Source organism: Neoarius graeffei, chromosome 2 (assembly GCF_027579695.1).
Source record: "Neoarius graeffei isolate fNeoGra1 chromosome 2, fNeoGra1.pri, whole genome shotgun sequence".
In the NCBI taxonomy this organism is placed as follows: domain Eukaryota; kingdom Metazoa; phylum Chordata; class Actinopteri; order Siluriformes; family Ariidae; genus Neoarius; species Neoarius graeffei.
In genome coordinates, this window is record NC_083570.1 from 123,762,093 (window position 1) to 123,784,629 (window position 22,537).

Sequence of the window (22,537 nt, forward strand, 5' to 3'; positions counted from 1 at the left end):
GTGTGTGAGAGAGAGAGAAAGACTTTATTTTTTCCATTGAAAAGTGAAAAACTGGAATAAAAGGTGTCAAAGTACCAAAGCCTCCTGTCCGAGTGCCTCAGTGTCCCACCTCTCCCTACAGTTACATTACATTACAGGCTTTTAGCTGATGCTCTTATCCAGAGCGACGTACAGCTAGACACTGACTTCCTCATTGGTCAGTAAAACTCTTGAAAATCTTTTCTTTATACTTTTGTCAGTTAAATAAAGGTTCACATGAATTAACAAATCACAGATTTTTGTTCTTCTCACATTTTGGAAAATATCCCAACTTTTCTGGAAATGGAGTTAGTAACGTTCAGTACCATAGCTGCATGGTTGTGCATGAATTTCTCAACTATTTGACCAGCTCTTACCCCAGTGACATAATTCTGAAAACCAAAATAGGGTTCCTATGTTACATACTTGAGAAAGTTGACAATCTGTAAAAATAAGATCTGGTCCGAAAGCAATGCAGGATTGTGCTGGTTTAACTGGTTTAGGTTTCCTCTCAGACTCTTTCGGCATGTTTTGGACTGAAAGTGCTGTGTACGTATGGGTGTGGCCTCAGAAATGTCCCTAAACCAGGTTTGCATCCAAAAAAAGATGATCAGATTATTATCTTACCAGATTAGGAACACTGCGATAAGCATTTCACTGCATGCCATACTCTGTACACTGTAAAAAAAAAAAAAAGTTACGCCAACTTAAAAATTCAAGGCAACTTACTGCACAGGATTTTTGAGTTTATGTGACAACTAAGATTTTTAAGTTTTGAAGAAAGTTGTGCCAACTTATACTTTTGGTCTCAGATAACTTAGCCTTCATATTCACACAAACTTAATTTTTTCAGTTTTACATGATAAGAATTCAACTTTAAGGCCACTAATCTTTCATCCAAGTACACCATTGTATGCCATTCATAGCACTTTAATTGGCTGGTACTGAATTGTTTGCACATTTCGTTTGTCAAATTAGCTTCAGGCTGAAAATAAGTGAATGTGTGACTTAACAAAAAAGCACTGCCACTACAGTTTTATAGCAGTTGTGCTACCATCATGTTAAAATAAACATGCTATTTGAACTGGATTGTTATTTGTTTTATTGTGGGATAAAAAGAAAATTGAACTCAAATTTTGAAGTTTTTACTTGGATGAAAGATTAAAGGCCTTAAAGTTGAATTCTTATCATGTAAAACTGAAAAAATTAAGTTTGTGTGAATATGAAGGCTAAGTTATCTGAGACCAAAAGTATAAGTTGGCACAACTTTCTTCAAAACTTAAAAATCTTAGTTGTCACATAAACTCAAAAATCCTGTGCAGTCATATCATCTCATCTCATTATCTCTAGCCGCTTTATCCTTCTACAGGGTCGCAGGCAAGCTGGATCCTATCCCAGCTGACTACGGGCGAAAGGCGGGGTACATCCTGGACAAGTCCCTGTGCAGTCAGTTGCCTTGAATTTTTAAGTTGGCGTAACTTTTTTTTTTTACAGTGTATGATTGTGTATGTGACAAATAAATTTTAATTTGATTAGATTAAACAAGTGATTTCATTCATGGCCTGTTGCATCACCCTCATACAGATGTGTACAGCATCTGCATATTATGCTGATGATTTTGCTGTTATGGGCTGAACCTCTACCCTTGTGGCTTGACAAGCAGCGCACATGAGCAGAACACAACAGTGATCTAACAGGTTAGGACACGTATGAGGCACAGAGTAAACTTTCAGACAGAGGAACTGTGACATCACGCCATTAGAGGGTTTCATAGATAGGTGAGTTTATTCTTTCAATATTTACAAGCAGGTTTCATTTAAAGTGAACAACTGAATATTTTCACTATTGCCCTGTTATACTGTTGTACTCGTGGGAATACGGGCAGAAGTCAAGCTGTTTTGTGACAATGTCCTGTCTCTGTGCCAGCTATTAACATTGTACTGAGAAATGTAATCATTAAAGAAAACATACAAGGATTCAGTTTCAAAAATACTCAAGTATCAATATGACAAAAATAATATTCAAGTGTAGTACCTCAGTACAATTACTCATGTCTTTTCCACCTGATATTTTACAAGTAAAACTGAACTGAATTAAACTTTAAAACAGAAAATTCAGAACATGTACTACCAAGAGACAATAAAGATGTCACGATTTTTTTTCAACGTTAAATTACATGGTGTGGTGATGTGGTGAATGGTTTTAACCAATTCTTTGTAAATGTGGGACCAAATTTAGCGGCAAAAATAAAGGAACCCAAGACAACACAATGTGGGGACATAGAAGATATGGGGGATAGAAATCCAAGTACAATTTTTCTAACTGCAGCTGATGAGGAAGAAATTATCCAAATTGTAAGAAAATGTAAAAACAAAACCTCTACAGACTGGAATGATATAAACATGTTAACAGTAAAGACAGTTATTGAGGGAATTGTGAAACCACTCACCCACATCTGCAATTTATCTTTTCAATCAGGTACATTTCCAGACAAAATGAAAATTGCAAAAGTGATACCATTGTTTAAAACCGGAGATAGACACCATTTCACAAACTACAGGCCTGTTTCTTTACTCCCCCAATTCTCCAAAATACTCGAAAAACTTTTTTCAGATAGACTGGACAAATTCATTGAAAAACACAACCTCCTTACAGACAGTCAATATGGATTCAGAACGGACAGATCAACATCGATGGCACTAATGGAACTAATAGAGGAAATCACAAAATGTATAGACAATAAAAAAATAGCAATTGGAGTATTTGTGGACCTAAAAAAAGCATTCGATACCATTGATCATAGTATTGCTAGGACTGGGACTGTTTTGGCCTCTAGAGGCCACTGTTATTTCCTTTTCTGGCCATGTTTGTTTTGGGCCTCTAGAGGTCACCACTGTGTCTGTGTTTTGTTTTTGTCTTATTGCCTGTTTCCTGCCCCGCCCTGTCCTTAATTAGTTTGTGTATTTATACCCCTGAGTTCAGTCCTCTTGTCACGGAGTCTTTGTGCTGTTATGTTTAGCTCCAGTAACCTCTGTTCCGATTTCCTCGCCCGTGGCTTTGTGGTTTTTGTACTTTGCTTTCTTTTGGACTTTGTGTTTACCATTTTGGATCCTCTCAGCATTTGTATTTTTGCCTCTTCTTTTCTGTTTTTTTTTGGCTCTTTGTTTCTTTGAACTTTTGTTTTTTTCCTGGTTATCTTCTAAGCATTTGGATTATACTTTTGTTTTTGCCTTGGATTGTTAATAGTGTAAATATTGTAAATAAATTTTGATTTATTTAATTTTAAAATTAAATAATTTATTTAAATAAATTTTGACAATCTTTTGATACTTTTTCTACTTCCACCTCACGCCTCTGCATTTGAGTCATCCCCCTGGTGGCCTAGTGGGGGTTTGCTGGATTATCACACCAGCGAACCAGGTTTGAATCCCAGCAAAACCCTAACAAGTATGTTATTAAGTAAACTAGAAAAGTGTGGTGTTGGGTGGAGCTGGCTGTCGAGCTATCTAAGAAACAGGCAACAGTTTGTGCAGATAGGTGACCATAAATCTGATTTCATGAACATTACTGTACATGCGGGGTACCACAGGGGTCAATATTAGGTCTGAAATTATTCATATTATATATTAATGACATATGTAGAATTTTGCGAGTACTGAAATTTGTTTTGTTTGCAGATGACACCAATATTTTTTGTTCCGGTGAGAATTTGCAGCAGACTTTAGAGATAATCACAACTGAAATAAATAAACTAAAACTATGGTTTGACAAAAATAAATTATCATTAAATCTAAGCAAAACAAAGATCATGTTGTTTGGGAGACACAAAATAGATTGTAATGTAGAATTGATAATAGACAATCCTAAGATAGAAATGGTACAGGAAATTAAATTTCTTGGTGTGATTTTAGATCATAAAGTCTGCTGGAAACCTCATGTAGGATACATACGAGCAAAACTGGCAAAGTGCTCAGCAATTCTGTGGAAAACAAAAGATATTCTTGATTGCAAATCTTTGTATACTCTATATTACTCATTATTTTTGCCATATCTGACTTACTGTGTCGAAGTCTGGGGAAACACCTACAAAAGCACTCTGCAGCCGATATGTACAATACAGAAAAGAGCAATAAGGACAATAAACAAAACAGGATACAGAGATCACACAAACTCACTATTCATAAAATCACACATGTTGAAATTTATGGATCTGGTCAAATTCAGAACAGCACAAATAATGTACAAAGTAAGAAATAATCTATTGCCAAAAAATATACAAGGAATGTTTAGTGAGAGAGAGAGGGGATATAATCTAAGGGGAGACCTAAATTTTAAAAAACCAAAGGTTCGAACAAATATGAAAAGCATGTGAGTATCAAGCTGTGGGGTGACTTTATGGGACAGACTGGAGACAGAAATAAAACAAAGTGCAAATATAAATCTGTTTAAAAGAAGGTACAAAAAATATTTTTAAACAAGTATATAGAAGAGGAAGTATGTCAATGGAGGATGATGAGGGATAAATAGAATAGAGTTGATTGTTATATTAGAACTAATTTAGTATATGGTATATATGGTATGTATTTATTTATGGGGATAGTTTATATATTCATATTTACAGGGATAGGTATGTAGTAGATATTTATTTTTGTAATTATATATTTATATAGTAGATATTTATGAAGTGTATATATGGTATATAGTATATTTTTTGTAATTATATATTTATATAGATATTTGTGAAGTGTATATATGGAATGTAGTATATATTTTGTAATTAAATATTTATATAGATATTTAGGAAGTGTGTATATATATGGTGTGTAGTATATATCTATTTTTGTAATTATATAGATATTCATGAAGTGTATATATGGTATATATATTGAAATTCCTCACTGTTTTGGGATTCAGGCTACTCTACCATCACAAAAGTTCTCCTGTCCTCCATATTGTCCCCCTCAGCCCTGGTCATAAACATGGAGCGAGAAAACAATCTTCTGAAACAGACATTTTCCAGCCCAGATTATATCCAGTAAACGTCTCCAAGCCCTTTCAGGATTTCTAAGAGTTTGTAACACCCTTTACAACAGGAGTGTCAACTGAAATTCTCCAAAAGTACAACAGGATGTTTATCGGAAAAATAAACTCCTCTTTCATTTTCACCATTAGGTCTCAGTCATACAGTGCCTTGAAAAAGTATTCATACCCCTTGAACTTTTTCACATTTTTCCACCTTACAACCACAAACTTAAAAGTTTTTTATTGAGATTTTATGTGATAGCCCAACACAGAGTAGCACATAATTGTGAAGTGAAACGAAAATGATAAATGGTCTTCAAAATTTTAAACAAAAAATCTGAAAAATGTGGTGTGCATTAGTATTCAGCCCCCTGTACTCTGATACCTCTAAATACAATCCAGTGCAATCAATTGCCTTCAGAAGTCATCTAATTAGTTAACAGAGTCCTATTGTGTGTAATTTACTCTCAGCATAAATACACTTGTTCTGTGAAGGCCTCAGTGGTTTGTTAGAGAACAGTGAAGAACAAACAGCATCATGAAGACCAAAGAACTCACCAGACAGGCCAGGGATAAAGTTCTGGAGAAGTTTAAAGCAGGGTTAGGTTATAAAAAAAAATCCCAAGCTCTGAACATCTCAAGAAGCACTGTTCAATCCATCATTCAAAAATGGAAAAAGTATGACACAACTACAAACCTACCAAGACATGGCCGTCCACCTAAACTGACAGAGCGAGCAAGGAGAGCACTGGTCAGAGAAGCAGCCAAGAGGCCCATGATCACTCTGGAGGAGCTGCAGAAATCCACAGCTCAGGTGGGAGAATCTGTGCACAGGACAACTATAAGTCGTACACTCCACAAATCTGGCCTTTTTGGAAGAGTGGCAAGAAGAAAGCCATTGTTGAAAGACAGGCATAAGAAGTCCCGTTTGCAGTTTGCCAGAAGCCATGTAGGGGACACAGCAAACATGTGGAAGAAGGTGCTTTGGTCAGATGAGACCAAAGTTGAACTTTTTGGCCTAAATGCAAAGCGCTATGTATGGCGGAAAACTAACACTGCTCATCACCCTACGCACACCATCCCCACTGTGAAACATGGTGGTGGCAGCATCATGCTATGGGGATGCTTTTCTTCAGCAGTGTTTATCAGATTTGACTGATGATTCTAGTGATACGCAGTGTTTCTGTCCTGGTAGCCATTGAAATTGCAAGTTTAAACATGATCTTTTTAGCCTGAAATAACTGTTTGGAGACATTACCGAGGCTGCTGAGTGGCGAGACATGCCTGTAAGGATTTTGTTGAAAATCAACACTGATTATTAATTTGAAAATGATTCAGAAACATGTCTGTGTTGGCGTAGTGTGATTCAGTGACTGACTCCAAATCCCAAAATGAATCATTGAGACCTAAAAAAATATGTTCAAAAAAAAGAAAAAGAAAACTTGATCGACGAGAGAGATCTGAGTTCTCGGACATTCTTAGCAGATGTAAGCCCCTGTGAGTTCTTCTTATTTTACATTTTTGGAAAGTCGATGTATTTTAAAATACTACAGTGCCTTTCAGGGTTTTCTTCTTGTTTGTTTTTTTTGCTCTAGTGTTTTTGTCCTTGCCTGCCTTGTGTTTTTGTCAAGTTTTTGTCTCTTTTTACCTGGGCTACTTTGCCATTTGTTTTTGTCCTGTTTGTTTACCTTTTTGCCATGCCCTTTTCCCTGGATCAAATCACCTTTTTTATTGGAATTACTTGTCAGTGTTCTACTTTTGGATTCTATCTCACCACCCTTAACATGATGTGAATTCGTGTGTGTGTGTGTGTGTGTGTGTAACAGGGTGGTTACTATGCAATGGGTCTGCTGCAAAATCTAGAAAAATGGATGTTGTTGTTTTTTTAATCTCTGAGGGATCAATAAAGCATTAAAATGTGGAGTAGTAATATACTACAGGATGGTGCAGAGGTTCTGGGTTCGAACCTCATGGCTGACGAGATCCTTTCTGTGTTGCGTTTGCATGTTCTCCCTGAGGCTTTATGGGTTTCCTAGCATAATACATCCGGTTACCTTGGATCCTCCTGAAGCCAACAATCATGTGATGTTGTGAGATTGTTGACTCTGCACCAGCCTGTGAGTGGATCCACTTCCTCCCTCAATGTTGATTCATCAGGGTAATGCCATAAGCAAACTTGAATTGAGGTGTAATATGCAGCACAGTTGTGAGCTAGCAGCACAAGCAGCAGTGGCCTGTATTTGGACACACTGGGGTCTCCCAGGTAGAAATTACAGGATCCAAGTGCAGGAGGAGGTGTTCAGGCCTTGTAGACATGATGTCAGTCATCATATTTAGCAGCCTTCCTTAACATGTCTGAGCCTGTTTGCTTAAAAAGGTCCTGAAGTGCTGAGTTGGACCCATCTGACCTGTTTCAGAACATGTTTGAGTTGTGGTCTATATGCTGGAATTAGCTTAACAGAGATGTGATCCAGAGGTGTAATGTATTTCCTCAACTGATTGTGCTACTGGACCATGCTAATGGAATTTAGCCATCAGTGACATCAAGTCATGAGGGCCAGTTGCAGATTACTGATAACATCGAGTTCATTCAGCGCTTTCTTCACTTTGAGCCAGGTGGAATGTGACACTGACAGTTAGCATGGTGGTGCACTCTCTGGGGAACCAGTATGACCAGACACCAACACGAGACTTACCAGATAGTGCTACTATTCTCTCAGCTCAGCTAACTGAATGGCTGCAGCTGGAATGCTGTGGTTTATGAATTATGTAATAAAATGGACTGTCATTAATGTTCTAGATTTTATTTTTATCTCTCTGTGCATCGAGGCTGCCGATTATCACTGCTCTCTTCCTAAATGCAGTAACTGTGAAGAACCATTCTGTGCAAGAGCCTATACCACTCTTAGACTGTGCAATAATCTATACTACACTTACATTTACACCTGTGCACATATCATTTATTCTGGATGTCTTTCCACAGTCTTCCTGTGAACATCACAACAATTACTGAAACAATACCAACTCAGGGAGGAGTAACTCTCTATTTCTATTTTAGCATCTTGCACCTTTATTTCTACTTGCATTTGTACACATTTTTATGTGTAGCCTTTATTTTATGTCTACTGTCTTGCTCCAGTACCGCCAGTAAATACCACAAATTTGGTGATTTGGCTTCAGGGTTTACTCCCCAAGATCCACCCTGTTTTGCAAAGTTAGCAGGAGCACCTGGAGTAGGATGTGGCTCTCTACCACACATGGTCAGTCTTCACACATGGAGAGGCTCATGGCCACTTGATATAGACCATGTATTGCGATTTACATGGTGCTGGATATAAGGAGACCAGTCTACGACACCACAATGGCCAACTAGAAAGGTGCGACTCCTCCAGTTATCTTTAACCCCCAAAGAAAGATTAGTCACCCATTTCTTAGATATAAGGACACTATCGAGGACATTCTGAAACATGGTGGTGGTGCACTTCAAACATGGAACGACACTGTAATCAGCAGGCTGGAACAGCAAAAATTTATCGATGATTTGTGCAGTGAGTGTGACAGTCAAAGTGTCCAGAAGAACTGTGGCTGGTTCTATAAGATGCTCAGTAAAACCTACAGATCATTTCCGCATAAAACTGACCTCACTGGACCTGAGACGGATATGTTTTAAAAGTAAAGGGTCGTCTCACACCAAATACTGACTTTGTTTCAGTTATTATGGCTTACTGATTACTGTTTATAGTATTTTTTTAACGTTGAAACATTTCATTTCATTATTTTTAAGTCATTTTTGTTCTACAGCATTTCTGTACATGAGCCTAAGACTTTTGTACAGGACTGTACATCTTGTTCCAAATGATATCTCAGTGTTCTTGTACAATTAATACATCTAGCTACAATTATCTGCTGTAAAAGAGTAAAGAAAAATAATGACAATACAACACCAGAACTTGCCCATTACATCCCCAGGAGGATATATATATAACATGTAAGGTTACAAGTCATTGTAACCTTCATAGAAAAATGAGACAATTTTTTTTTACAGAAATTGCAGGTATTTTATAAATGATTGTTTGTGTAGAGAAAATCTCTGTCCTGTCTGACCTCAGGTTTAATCCTGAATAATAGCAGCAGTGATGAGTGTTCATGTAAACATTATTACCTTTAATAGATTATTCTCTCTAAAGCAGGTTTCAAACAAGATGTCATTTGTTTTGACATTTAAAAGAAGATAAAAACATTTTTTTTTTGTCGTTAAACCATGTGACATCCCAAGAGGCTGCGTCTTGGAAGGGCGCTATATTTCACGCAGATGGCTCCAACCACAAGCAGCTATAACTCCATCTGGTGGTGGAGTTGGGAACTTCACCTCTCAGCACACAACACGGCAACATACCTGTGGCCAATGAGGGCCTAATGAGCAAGAGGGCTTTGTGAGAGCTCAATACTCTCAGTGTGAATGTGAAGTGGGGAGGAGAGAGGTTCATGGACTCTCTTTTCTGAGTGGATCCTGCTAGGTGGAGTGTTCATTGAAATGCTTACCTGTTTTACGAATGCCGGCTACTGGATTGCCACCGGGCTGAAGACTACATGGATTGTTGACTGGACTCAAAGTAAGGCAGAAGATTTTGTTTGTTCTGTGAAAAGGATATTGGATGGAAAGAAACCTGCATATAATTTTGTTATTCTAAAGCCAGAGACATTTTTTGAGTTTGACTTTTGGGAATCAATCCTCATTTGAACATTGGACTTTGAGATGCCTTTTTCTGTTTAACTTCCTAGCATAACATTAAAAAATCTTGAGTTATTCTAACCTTTGTGTCCTTGCACTGATTGAAATATCCCGCTGAGAGCCAGTCAACCTCTCGTGATATCACAACCACCAACAGCAACACCACCAACAACATAGTGCACTTCTTCTGCCACACGCGACCATCAATCTAACCCGTGATTGCGTGAGTTGTTTGTGCTCCTGCGCATGCGCAGTGCAGACAGTAGAAGCTGGTTGTGGCACGAGCTGAGTGTTTTTGTTTGGGTTTGAATTCAGTCCATGACGGTGTGTGTAGTTTGTTTGTTGAACATGAGCGCTTGAGGAGAACTGGCAGGTGAGCATCTCAGGTAATGATCAGGTAAACACTGACTGCCCTAAAACCCAAAGCAGGTGAAGTGGAGCTCACAGTCTGGACTCGGATTTGCTTTGGTTTGTTTGTTTGTTTTCGGAACAGAGTGAGTCTCATCTTATCTCATTATCTCTAGCCGCTTTATCCTGTTCTACAAGGTCGCAGGCAAGCTGGAGCCTATCCCAGCTGACTATGGGCAAAAGGCAGGGTACACCCTGGACAAGTCGCCAGGTCATCACAGGGCTGACACATAGACACAGACAACCATTCACATTCACACCTACGCTCAATTTAGAGTCACCAGTTAACCTAACCTGCATGTCTTTGGACTGTGGGGGAAACCGGAGCACCCAGAGGAAACCCACGCGGACAGCATGCAAACTCCGCACAGAAAGGCCCTCGCCGGCCACGGGGCTTGAACCCGGACCTTCTTGCTGTGAGGCGACAGCGCTAACCACTACACCACCGTGCCACCCAGTCCTACAGATACAGGACAAGAGCTTCAGTTCATCTCTGATCTCCGCGGCTTTAATCTGGGCAGGGTTCTTGGTAACACACTGGCTGGTTTGCGGTTTTTAAGAAAATGCTGATCACCTGGGATTTTCACACAACAGTTGACACAGAATGGTGTGAGAACCACAGAGTGAGCGACAGTTCTGTGGGTGGAAACACCTACTGATAAGGTCAGGGGAGAACGAGCAGACTGCTCTGAGCTGACAGGAAGATATAATAACTCAATCACTCTTTACAATCGTAGTGAGCAGAAAAGCATCTCAACATGAACAACACATCGAACCGTGAGGTGGATAAGCTTCAGCAGAAGACGACAACCACGTCAGGTTCCGCTCATCAACCAAGAACAAGAATCTGAAGCTATCATGAGCACAGACTCACCCCCACTGAAAGGCCAGGGGATTTTTATTTTTTATTTTTTCTGATCTTCAACTGCTGTAAAATCCTGTATCTGCAGGTGTTATGTGCTGCACTGCTACCGTATGATTGATTAGATAAATGCATGAATGTACAGTACAGGTGTTCCTAATAAAGTGGACTGTGAGTGTTTGTGTATCTGAGTGTTAAAACTAGAAGTACGTTTTTCATATTAATTACTGATCACATCTTTAAATCAACAGGTAGCCAATTCGCATCCGGTGTATATTATTAATGATTAGATTATGATGAGTATTTGGATTGTAATTAATCTGTTTAAATACATCTTCAGTGTTGTACTTTCAAGTGAACATCAGTCACACTCAAGTATCTTTCAGTGGAATTTATACACACAGTAGTTATTACACTCGAAGTACATTATAAATATACTACTGTGTGTACTGATGGCATATCTGCTATGTGGCCAAAAAGTATGTGGACCTCCGACCACACCCATGTCAAGTTTATTTGTATAGCGCTTTTGACGGTAGACATAGTCACAAAGCAGCTTTACAGAATTTTAATGACTAAACATGAGCTAATTTTAGCCCTAATCTATCCCCAATGAGCAAGCTTGTGGTGACAGTGGCAAGGAAAAACTCCCTCAGACGACATGAGGAAGAAACCTTGAGAGGAACCAGATTCAACAGGGAACCCACCCTCATCTGGGTCATAACAGACAACGTGATTATAACATTTTTAACAGTTTTAACATGAAGCCAGTTTCGTTGATGTTATAACTCTTCACTGATGGAAACATATGTGGTTCCCCCCAAAACTTTTACCAGAAAATTGGAATCTCACTGACTGCACCTCAGACCTTCTCACCAAACATCAGTGCTGAATCAGAATTAAGATTATTACAGAGTACGTTCTCACATACAAGGAATTTGCTCTGGTGATTGGTGCTTGAACAGTTAAGATAGATCAATAGAAAATATACAGTAGACAAAAGTAGTTATATAAACGAATTAAAAAAAAAGAATCCTAAAATATACAAGTTTGAAAAGTGGACATATTTAAGGGGTACAGTGGTGCTTGAAAGTTTGTGAACCCTTTAGAATTTTCTATATTTCTGTATAAATATGACCAAAAACATCGTCAGATTTTCACACAAGTCCTAAAAGTAGATAAAGAGAACCCAGTTAAACAAATGAGACAAAAATATTATACTTGGTCATTTATTTATTGACGAAAATGATCCAATATTACATATCTGTGAGTGGCAAAAGGATGTGAACCTCTAGGATTAGCAGTTAATTTGAAGGTGAAATTAGAGTCAGGTGTTTTCAATCAATGGGATGACAATCAGGTGTGAGTGGGCACCCTGTTTTATTTAAAGAACAGGGATCTATCAAAGTCTGATCTTCACAACACATGTTTGTGGACGTGTATCATGGCACGAACAAAGGAGATTTCTGATGACCTCAGAAAAGCATTGTTGATGCTCATCAGGCTGGAAAAGGTTACAAAACCATCTCTAAAGAGTTTGGACTCCACCAATCCACAGTCAGACAGATTGTGTACAAATGGAGGAAATTCAAGACCATTGTTACCCTCCCCAGGAGTGGTCGACCAACAAAGATCACTCCAAGAGCAAGGCGTGTAATAGTCGGCGAGGTCACAAAGGATCCCAGGGTAACTTCTAAGCAACTGAAGGCCTCTCTCACATTGGCTAATGTTAATGTTCATGAGTCAACCCTCAGGAGAACACTGAACAACAATGGTGTGCATGGCAGGGTTACAAGGAGAAAGCCACTGCTCTCCAAAAAGAACATTGCTGCTCATCTGCAGTTTACTAAAGATCACGTGGACAAGCCAGAAAACTATTGGAAAAATGTTTTGTGGACGGATGAGACCAAAATAGAACTTTTGGTTTAAATGAGAAGCGTTATGTTTGGAGAAAGGAAAACACCGCATTCCAGCATAAGAACCTTATCCCATCTGTGAAACATGGTGGTGGTAGTATCATGGTTTGGGCCTGTTTTGCTGCATCTGGGCCAGGACAGCTTGCCATCATTGATGGAACAATGAATTCTGAATTGTACCAGCGAATTCTAAAGGAAAAGGTCAGGACATCTGTCCATGAACTGAATCTCAAAAGATGGCGGGTCATGCAGCAAGACAACGACCCTAAGCACACAAGTCGTTCTACCAAAGAATGGTTAAAGAAGAATAAAATTAATGTTTTGGAATGACCAAGTCAAAGTGCTGACCTTAATCCAATGGAAATGTTGTGGAAGGACCTGAAGTGAGCAGTTCACGTGAGGAAACCCACCAACATCCCAGAGTTGAAGCTGTTCTGTATGGAGGAATGGGCTAAAATTCCTCCAAGCCGGTGTGCAGGACTGATCAACAGTTACCGCAAATGTTTAGTTGCAGTTATTGCTGCCCAAGGGGGTCACACCAGATACTGAAAGCAAAGGTTCACATACCTTTGCCACTCACAGATATTGGATCATTTTCCTCAATAAATAAATGACCAAGTATAATATTTTTGTCTCATTTTGTTTAACTGGGTTCTCTTTATTAGAGATGTGTTAGGGTTTTGCTGGGATTCGAACCTGGTTCGTTGGTGTGATAATCCAGCAAACCCCCACTAGGCCACCAGGGGGATGACTCAAATGCAGAGGCGTGAGGCGGAAGTAGAAAAAGTATCAAAAGGTTTATTTATACTATATACACTATATACAGGGCAAAACAAAAACAAAGAGTATAATCCAATACTGGGAAGACAAAGGGAAAAATAAAATATCAAAAGTTCAAAGTCCAAAAAGGAAAAGGCAAAAATGCAAAAGCTCAGAAGATCACAAAAATAAAAATATCCAAAGGTACAAAACAAAAGCCAAAAAACCAGAAAAGCAAAGTGCAAAACAAAGAACACGGTACAGAGGAAACTGGAGATAAACATAACAGCATAAAGACTCCGTGACAAGAGGACTGAACTCAGGGGTATAAATACACAAACTAATTAAGGACACAGGTGAAGATAATTAGGACTAAACAGGCAATTAACAAAAACACAAAACACAGGAACAGTGGCGGCCTCTAGAGGCCAAAATAACCATGACACGAAAAGGAAATAACAGCGGCCTCTAGAGGCCAAAACAGTCCAAGTCCTAACAAGATGGGATTTATGGCTCTTTGATGGGATCCGCATCTTTGTGATCCGTTCTTTGAAAAGAGCCGTTCAAAAGACTGGCTCATTTAGCTCTTTTTAAATATTTATTCAGTTTTAAGAAGACAGTGTCTAAAGAAGCCAGATCCCTCTGCTTAGACAGTGACATCAATATTTCTGGACATACCTTTTATATAAAGCAACCTAGACTTACATTATTGTAACCCCTAAACCCTCATAAATAACCATTAAAAAACAATGAGGGCTTCAATGAATGTCCATGCAGAATGGCTTTTCTGTAAAAAAAAAAAAAAAGAACCCACTCAAGAACATAGTTATCAAGAACGCAAGAATATTTTATAGAAAAACACTTGTTTTACAAAAATATTTAAGTCTGAGATACAAAATAGATACAACTACAATAAATATAACACAAGAACTAGTTATCACACAAGAACATTTTAATAGAAAAAACAAACTTTCTATATTAAAAATATTGAAATTGTAACAAAAATAGATACAACTAAACAGTCAGATAATAGATAAAGTTATAACAAGAACACAAGATTATTTTAATAGGAAAAAACAAACTATTAATGCAAAAAATATATTATTACTAGAAAAATAGATACAACTAGACAAACAGATAAATAAATAAAATACACAAAAATAGAACAAACAAAATGACGATAGAATAAATTAAATGAACGTCCGTGCAAAGTAGTTTTCCCACAATATTATCATTAATATCACACAACAACATTATAAACTATATACAAAACAATTTGAACTATTAGGCAAACAGATAAAACTTGAATAAATAAAAACTCTGATGACCACCTCCCACTCCCCGATGTCACATCAGTGCCTATTTGTCTGATAGCTACATTTGCATATCAGACAAATAGGCACCACTGTGCCCTCACCGTAACCTTTCCCTAACTCAGTGAAGGGAGGAGGAGTAAAGGAGGAGCTTTTTCATCTGAAACACAGTACAAAAAAAGAACGACAGAAAGAACGGCTCCCCCAGCTCGAGACTCAGTTCTCATCGTTCATGCCTAGGAGCCGTTCAAAAGAATCGGTTCGTTCGCGAACGTCACAACACTACTCTTTATCTACTTTTAGGACTTGTGTGAAAATCTGATGATGTTTTAGGTCATATTTATGCAGAAATATAGAAAATTCTAAAGGGTTCACAAACTTTTAAGCACCACTGTATGTGTATGGGTTGTTTTGAAGTCCAAGCTGTACAGTATGTTCTGGAATATGCAGAAAAACACGTCACAGGATAAAGATGAAGAAGAGTCATGGGATGAATGTGTGAGAAGACAAGAATATGTGCAGTGGGTTAAATAAATAACCAAACTGTACAGCGTGAGCCAGAATGTGCAATAAAGGTTCACAGAATGGAGATGTAGGACATGACCTTGAAACATGCAAAATCACAGTTCGGGGATGAAGTGCATTAATGTCACAGAGTGAGACTGTGAGGTTTGAGTCAGTGGGGTCTCTGACCTTATGGAGCACTTGCATGTGATGTCACAGCCGATCCAGATTGTGACAGACGCCATCTTGTCGGTCAAACGCCATATTTCTGCCTTCTACTTCTACTTCTGGTTCTACTTCTACCTTTTCTTCTGGAAAACCCTACTATATACAATTCTACTACAACGGCTGCGGCTACAAGCTCTCCCTACCTGTGCACGTTTTTTATGTTTTTTGTGTGTATTTTTGCGTGTTGTTCGTCTGTACCAGACTTCAATATCCACTACAACCGTATGGACTTACTGGACATTGGTTTCCAGCAGAAAATGAAGGTTTGTAGCGATTTCCATCGCATGCACAACATTCCAGACGAGATAGCGAGACCAGCGGGGTCTCCGTGGATTGTTATCGGAAGCAAAGCGAAGGAGGCAGCGTCGGGAGCAGAAGCAAAAGCGAGGCTGCAGAGCCGGCCTGTTGACTAAGCTCAGAAAACAGCCACTCAAATCTCCACTGCTAAGCCTCTACCTCTCCAACGCCAGATCCATGGTAAACAAGACGGACGATTTGGAATTACAGCTGGAATTACCTTATTCTATTCTATAATCGGCTGGTCAGTGCTATACTAGATACTGATATAAATAGTGTTAGTACTCAATACTTAAGTGACTTACCTGTCCAATGAGGATAGTTATTTTCTTGTTTACAAGATGCCACATCTGAGTCGCTGACAAATCCTGAATTTCTGTAAAGATAACTGTCCAGAGATTTATAAGCACGCAGTGCTTCACCACTGAACAGCGAGGGAAAGTTAATGAGGTAATTATACACGTCTGGGTATTCCGCTGGCAGTTCAATATCCACTGACACGGTCGTGAAAACTCCGTCCGGTAAGCCATAAGGGTCACTAATCTGTAGATCGTTTATTTTAGACATATATCTAGTTATCTGTTCATTAGAAAAATGAGCCGTGTAGTCCGTCGGTTGAAATTGATCCATTCTGTACATGAATGCAGCAGTATTCAGCGGTGTTTTTTACCAGCAAGATGGCGGCTGTGTACTTTCCGGTCACGTGACTGCAAGATCTCTATTGATGAAGCAGCATCAGTGTGGGGGGGAGATGGCCTTACAGCATGAGGTTTTGGTTCTCATGGACCACAACCTCCTACCAGAGGGAAGTGCTTCAAAAAGTTTGTGTCCGGGGTGAGAGGGGTCGGCCACAATCCTTTCTCCTGTCCTCAGGCTCCTGGACTTGTACACGTCCTGAAGAGACAGAAGGTTGTAGCTGATCATCCTCTCAGCAGAGCGAATGATGCGCTGCAGTCTGCCCTCGTCCCTGGCAGTGGCAGCAGCGTACCAGACAGTGATGGAGGAGGTGAGGATGAACTCATTGATGGTGGTGTAAAAGTGCACCATTATTGTCTTTGGCAGATTGAACTTCTTCAACTAGATTAGATTAGATGAGATTAGATTCACTTTATTCATCCCACATCGGGGAAATTCACGTGTTACAGTAGCAAGAAAATATCAAACAGATAACAAATAAAACTGAAATAAAAATTAGACAAAAGGAAGGGTTAAATACAGAGGGCTATTTGCATTATCTACCGTGAAAAAGTATAGAAAAATTGCCTTATTGAGAGGCTCGGAAAAATTGCACATTACAGGTAGACTCTGTGTATATATACACACACATATATACATAAATTATATATATATATATATAAGTATGCATAAAAATAGTTTAAGGCCTATATTATTGCACATAATAATTGCATTGATGAGAGATTGCAGAGGTAGTAGTGGTGAAGTAGTGCAAATATAATGACAGGTTATTGGTGCTACATTACAAGTTGTGGGTGTTATACAGTCTGACAGCAGTAGGTATGAATGACCTGCGGTATCTCTGCTTCTTACACCATGGGTGTAGCAGTCTACTACTAAAAGAGCTGCTTAAAGCCCCCACAGCCTCATGTAGGGGGTGAGAGGGGTTATCCATGATTGAGGTCAGCTTGGCTAACATCCTCCTCTCACCCACTACCTCAATGGAGCACTTGCATGTGACGTCACAGCCGATCCAGATTGTGACAGACGCCATCTTGTCGGTCAAACGCCATATTCCGCCTTCTACTTCTGGTTCTACTTCTGCTTTTACTTCTACCTTTTCTTCTGGAAAACCCTACTATATACAATTCTACTACAACGGCTGCGGCTACAAGCTCTCCCTACCTCTGCATGTTTTTTATGTTTTTTGTGTGTATTTTTGCGTGTTGTTCGTCTGTACCGGACTTCAATATCCACTACAACCGTATGGACTTACTGGACATTGGTTTCCAGCAGAAAATGATGGTTTGTAGCGATTTCCATCGCATGCACAACATTCCAGACGAGATAGCGAGACCAGCGGTGTCTCCGTGGATTGTTATCGGAGGCAAAGCGAAGGAGGCGGCGCCGGGAGCGGAAGCAAAAGCGAGGCTGCAGAGCCGGCCTGTTGACTAAGCTCAGAAAACAGCCACTCAAACCTCCACTGCTAAGCCTCTACCTTTCCAATGCCAGATCCATGTAAACAAGACGGACGATTTGGAATTACAGCTGGAATTACCTTATTCTATTCTATAATCGGCTGGTCAGTGCTATACTCAATACTTAAGTGACTTACCCAGCCAATGAGGATTCTTGTTTACAAGATGCCACATCTGAGTCGCTGACAAATCCTGAATTTCTGTAAAGATAACTGTCCAGAGATTTATAAGCATGCAGTGCTTCACCACTGAACAGCGAGGGAAAGTTAATGAGGTAATTATACACGTCTGGGTATTCCGCTGGCAGTTCAAAATCCGGTCGTGAAAACTCCGTCCGGTAAGCCATAAGGGTCACTAATCTGTAGATCATTTATTTTAGACATATATCTAGTTATCTGTTCATTAGAAAAATGAGCCGTGTAGTCCGTCAGTTGAAATTGATCCATTCTGTACACGAGTGCAGCAGTATTCAGCGGTGTTTTTGACCGACAAGATGGCGGTTGTGTACTTTCCGGTCACGTGACTGCAAGATCTCTATGGAGTCCAGAGGACAGTCCAAGACTGAGCCAGCCCTTCTGACCAGCTTATTAAGTTTCTTCCTGTCCCTCTCTGAACTTCCACAGCCCCAGCAGACCACAATGTAGAAAATCGCTGATGCTACCACAGAGTCATAAAAAGTCCTAAGCAGTGTCCTGCACACACCAAAAGACCTCAGTCTTCTCAAGAGGTGGAGACGACTTTGGCCCTTCTTGTACAGGACATCTGGACAACTGCCACAGGAAGTTCAAGTTTTATTTGTCACATATAATTACAAGTAATTACAGTGAAATTATTATGTACCTTAGGTTGTTGAGTATAAAAATGTATAGATAAAATAAGATAAATTAAAAACAATAGAAATAAAGGAAAAAAATTCTAAAACTATATTAATGAGTGGAAACAAGGAAGTACATCCTCTCCTGTGCTTTCTTGGTGAGAGAGCAGGTATTCGTCTCCTGCTTAAGGTGCTGGGTAATTATAGTGCCCAAAAAGTGGAAATACTTCATAGGGGATACTGGAGAGTCAAACAGGGTGATGAGGGAGGGAGGGTGTGGCAGAGCTCCTCCTGAAGTCTACAATCATCTCCACTGTCTTTTAGAGCATTGAGCTTCAAGTTGTTCTGTTTGCACCAGGACACCAGGTGGTCAATCTCCCACCTGTAGGCAGACTCATCCTCATCAGAGATAAGTCCAGCTTGAAGGTGCAGCTGTTGGTGTACAGGGAGAAGAGAAGAGTAGAGGAGAGAGGATGCAGCCTTGGGGGGATCCAGTGCTGATGATTCGTGAGTCAAAGACGTGTTTCCCCAGCCTCATGTGCTGCTTCCTGTCAGACAGGAAGTCAGTGATCCACCTGCAGGTGGATTCAGGCACATCCAGCTGGAAGAGCTTGTCCTGCAAAACAGCCAGGATGATTGTGTTGAAGGCAGAACTGAAATCCACAAACAGGTCCCTAGCATAGGTTCCTGGGGAGTCCAGGTGCTGGAGGATGAAACGAAGAGCCATGTTGACAGCATTGTCTGTAGATCTGTTGGGTCTGTAGACGAACTGCATGGGGTCCAGGAGCAGGTCAGTGATAGCTTTGAGGTGGTAAAGCACAAGGCACTCAAAGGATTTCATAACCACAGAACTCAGGGTGATGGGTCTGTAGTCATTTTAATCCTGTGATCCTTGGCTTTTTGGGGACAGGGATAATGGTGGAGGCCTTGAAGCAGGCTGGCATATGGTATGTCTCCAGTGAGGTGTTGAAGATCTCTGTGAACACCAGAGACAGCTGATTAGCACCATGCTTCAGGGTAAATTATAGCGGAGCTCCAGCGGAGCACCATACCTAAGAAAAAATGGTAAACCCATCGAGTCGATTTTTTGTGGTTTGTCCGTCTATGTGTACCACCACTCATACACACTGCCTAGTGGCCAGTGTTAGTAATTACCAGTCATACACACCACCTAGTGGTCAGTATTAGTAATTACCAGTCATACACACTGCCTAGTGGCCAGTGTTAGTAATTACCAGTCATACAGACCACCTAGTGGCCAGTGCTAGCCATCTCATCTCATCTCATCATCTCTAGCCGCTTTATCCTTCTACAGGGTCGCAGGCAAGCTGGAGCCTATCCCAGCTGACTACGGGCGAAAGGCGGGGTACACCCTGGACAAGTCGCCAGGTCATCACAGGGCTGACACATAGACACAGACAACCATTCACACTCACATTCACACCTACGGTCAATTTAGAGTCACCAGTTAACCTAACCTGCATGTCTTTGGACTGTGGGGGAAACCGGAGCACCCGGAGGAAACCCACGCGGACATGGGGAGAACATGCAAACTCCACACAGAAAGGCCCTCGCCGGCCCCGGGGCTCAAACCCAGGACCTTCTTGCTGTGAGGCGACAGCGCTAACCACTACACCACCGTGCCGCCCCCAGTGCTAGCCAGTAAAGAAATAAAACAAAAGAGACTGGCTATGATATAAGAAAATTCTACAACCCAGAAAAAGATGGGAGCTCCGCTTTTAGGCAGTGCCTAAATCTATATATTAAAGGGACCTGCTGTTTTGTGGGGGTTCAGTTTCTTAAAGAGCTTGTTAATGTCCCTCTCCAGAATGGAGAGAGTTGAGGCTGTGGTGGTGGGGGTGAGAGGTTCTAGAGAGGCCCTGGCAGCAGTAGAGGTGGGGGAGGTGGGCAGAAGCTGGAGTGTGGAGTCACAGGGGATGATATTAGGACAGTCCCTTTATCTTTCAAAGCAACAGTAGAACTCATTTAGTTGGTTGGCCAGGTGCAAGTTGGTAACAGAGTGGGGTGGGGGGCTGAAGGTTTGTAGTTGGTGCTCTGTCTGAACCCTTTCCAGACAGACACAGAGTTGCTGGCTGAGAACTGGCACTGGAGTTTCTCAAAGTCGTTTAGCTTCTCTCACCACCTTACTAAACCTGTTCCTAGACTCTTTAAACCCGTCCCTGTCTCCACTTCTGAACGCTTCTTCCTTTTGCAACCTTAGCTGTGTGAGTTTATCTGTGAACCTGGGTTTGCCATTACATGTATAACCCATCCTGGTGCATGATGGAATGCAGCAGTCATCACAGAAGCTGATATAGAACGTCACAGCCTCTGTGTCCTCATCCAGACCTTTGGTAGCAGATTTCACTTATGCTCCTGGAGCTGAATGAACCCAAATCCCCACAGCTATGCTCCAAAATCTAATGGAAAGTCTTTCCAAAAGGGTGGAGATTATTGTAACAGCAAAAGGGGAAACAGCTTCATATTAATGCCCACAGAATTGTATAATTCTTGCAGTGAAATTCTTAATTGCCAGTTCCTGAACTGTGGAAATATTACAAAGAGCAACATCAATAAAGGACAATACAGTGCAGAGAAAATAACGAATTATTTTTTTCGCGGTCCGGTTTCCATCAAATCGTGTGCTCTGATTGGCTCGCAAGCGGTCTGGAATCCTACGATACGGACCCCGGTTACGGACCTTTGGCGACTCACTCCTTCACAACAACAACAACAATCATAATAGCAATTTTTGGCAACATTTATTTTCGCATTTTTCAGTATAATAGCATTAATTTTACGGCATGGATCGCGATAATGACAGTGTTCACAGTGAAAGCAAGTTTTACTACCCTGATGAAGACGAAATAAAAGAAAACATTTCAGGAGAAAGCTGAAAATCTGAAACTATTGCTAATGCCGAGCAAAAACATGGCTGAATCCTGAATGGCTCAATTTTGCATAAATAGAGGACTACATGGGCAGCAAAATGTTTTTTTTTTCCTGCCATGGAAGTGCACTTGTATACCAAGGAGGAAGCCATTTGCATTACAGCCGTGAATGAGTATTCAAAATGCCGGCTCACCTTGGCTTTGTTTTCCCTTTTGGGCACTCTCATTTTCTGTTAGAATTTGGTAAAGAAAAAAAATAGATATTATTTACCAGCTTAAGGTCGGTCCGTATTGTGAAATACCGTGACCTCGGCCTTAAATACTGACCTCGGCCCAGAGCCCTCGGTCAGTATTTTCAAGACCTCGGTCATGGTATTTCACGATACAGACCTCCCAGCTGGTAAATTTTATATATCTTTGATTGTACAGAATGCACATTGTAATGTGCAAGTCAGGGGCGATTCTAGCATCTGATCTTTGGGGGTGCTTAGCCCCCAGAGCTGACAGAGGCACCTGGCTTGAACGACAGTGTTTCCACGTTTATTCCGCATTTAGACTAGACTTAACTAGACAAGAAGACTAGACTAGACAAGACTAGACTTATGCAATGTTTTAACAGA

At 40.3% G+C, this 22,537-nt stretch overlaps 2 protein-coding genes across 9 annotated transcripts in view; both read left to right on the forward strand.

Annotated features, from left to right (window-relative positions):
• Positions 1-22,537, forward strand: part of LOC132882239 (NACHT, LRR and PYD domains-containing protein 12-like) — a 1,431,284-nt gene that overhangs the window by 657,146 nt on the left and 751,601 nt on the right. The gene's annotated exons all lie outside the window — the stretch shown is intronic.
• The window catches only part of LOC132875336 (interferon-inducible GTPase 5-like), a 66,082-nt gene continuing 45,230 nt past the window's right edge, over positions 1,686-22,537 (forward strand). Inside the window, exon 1 of the mRNA XM_060912098.1 lies at positions 1,686-1,796. The gene's annotated coding sequence lies outside the window, so the exon portion shown is untranslated. The remainder of the gene's footprint in view (positions 1,797-22,537) is intronic.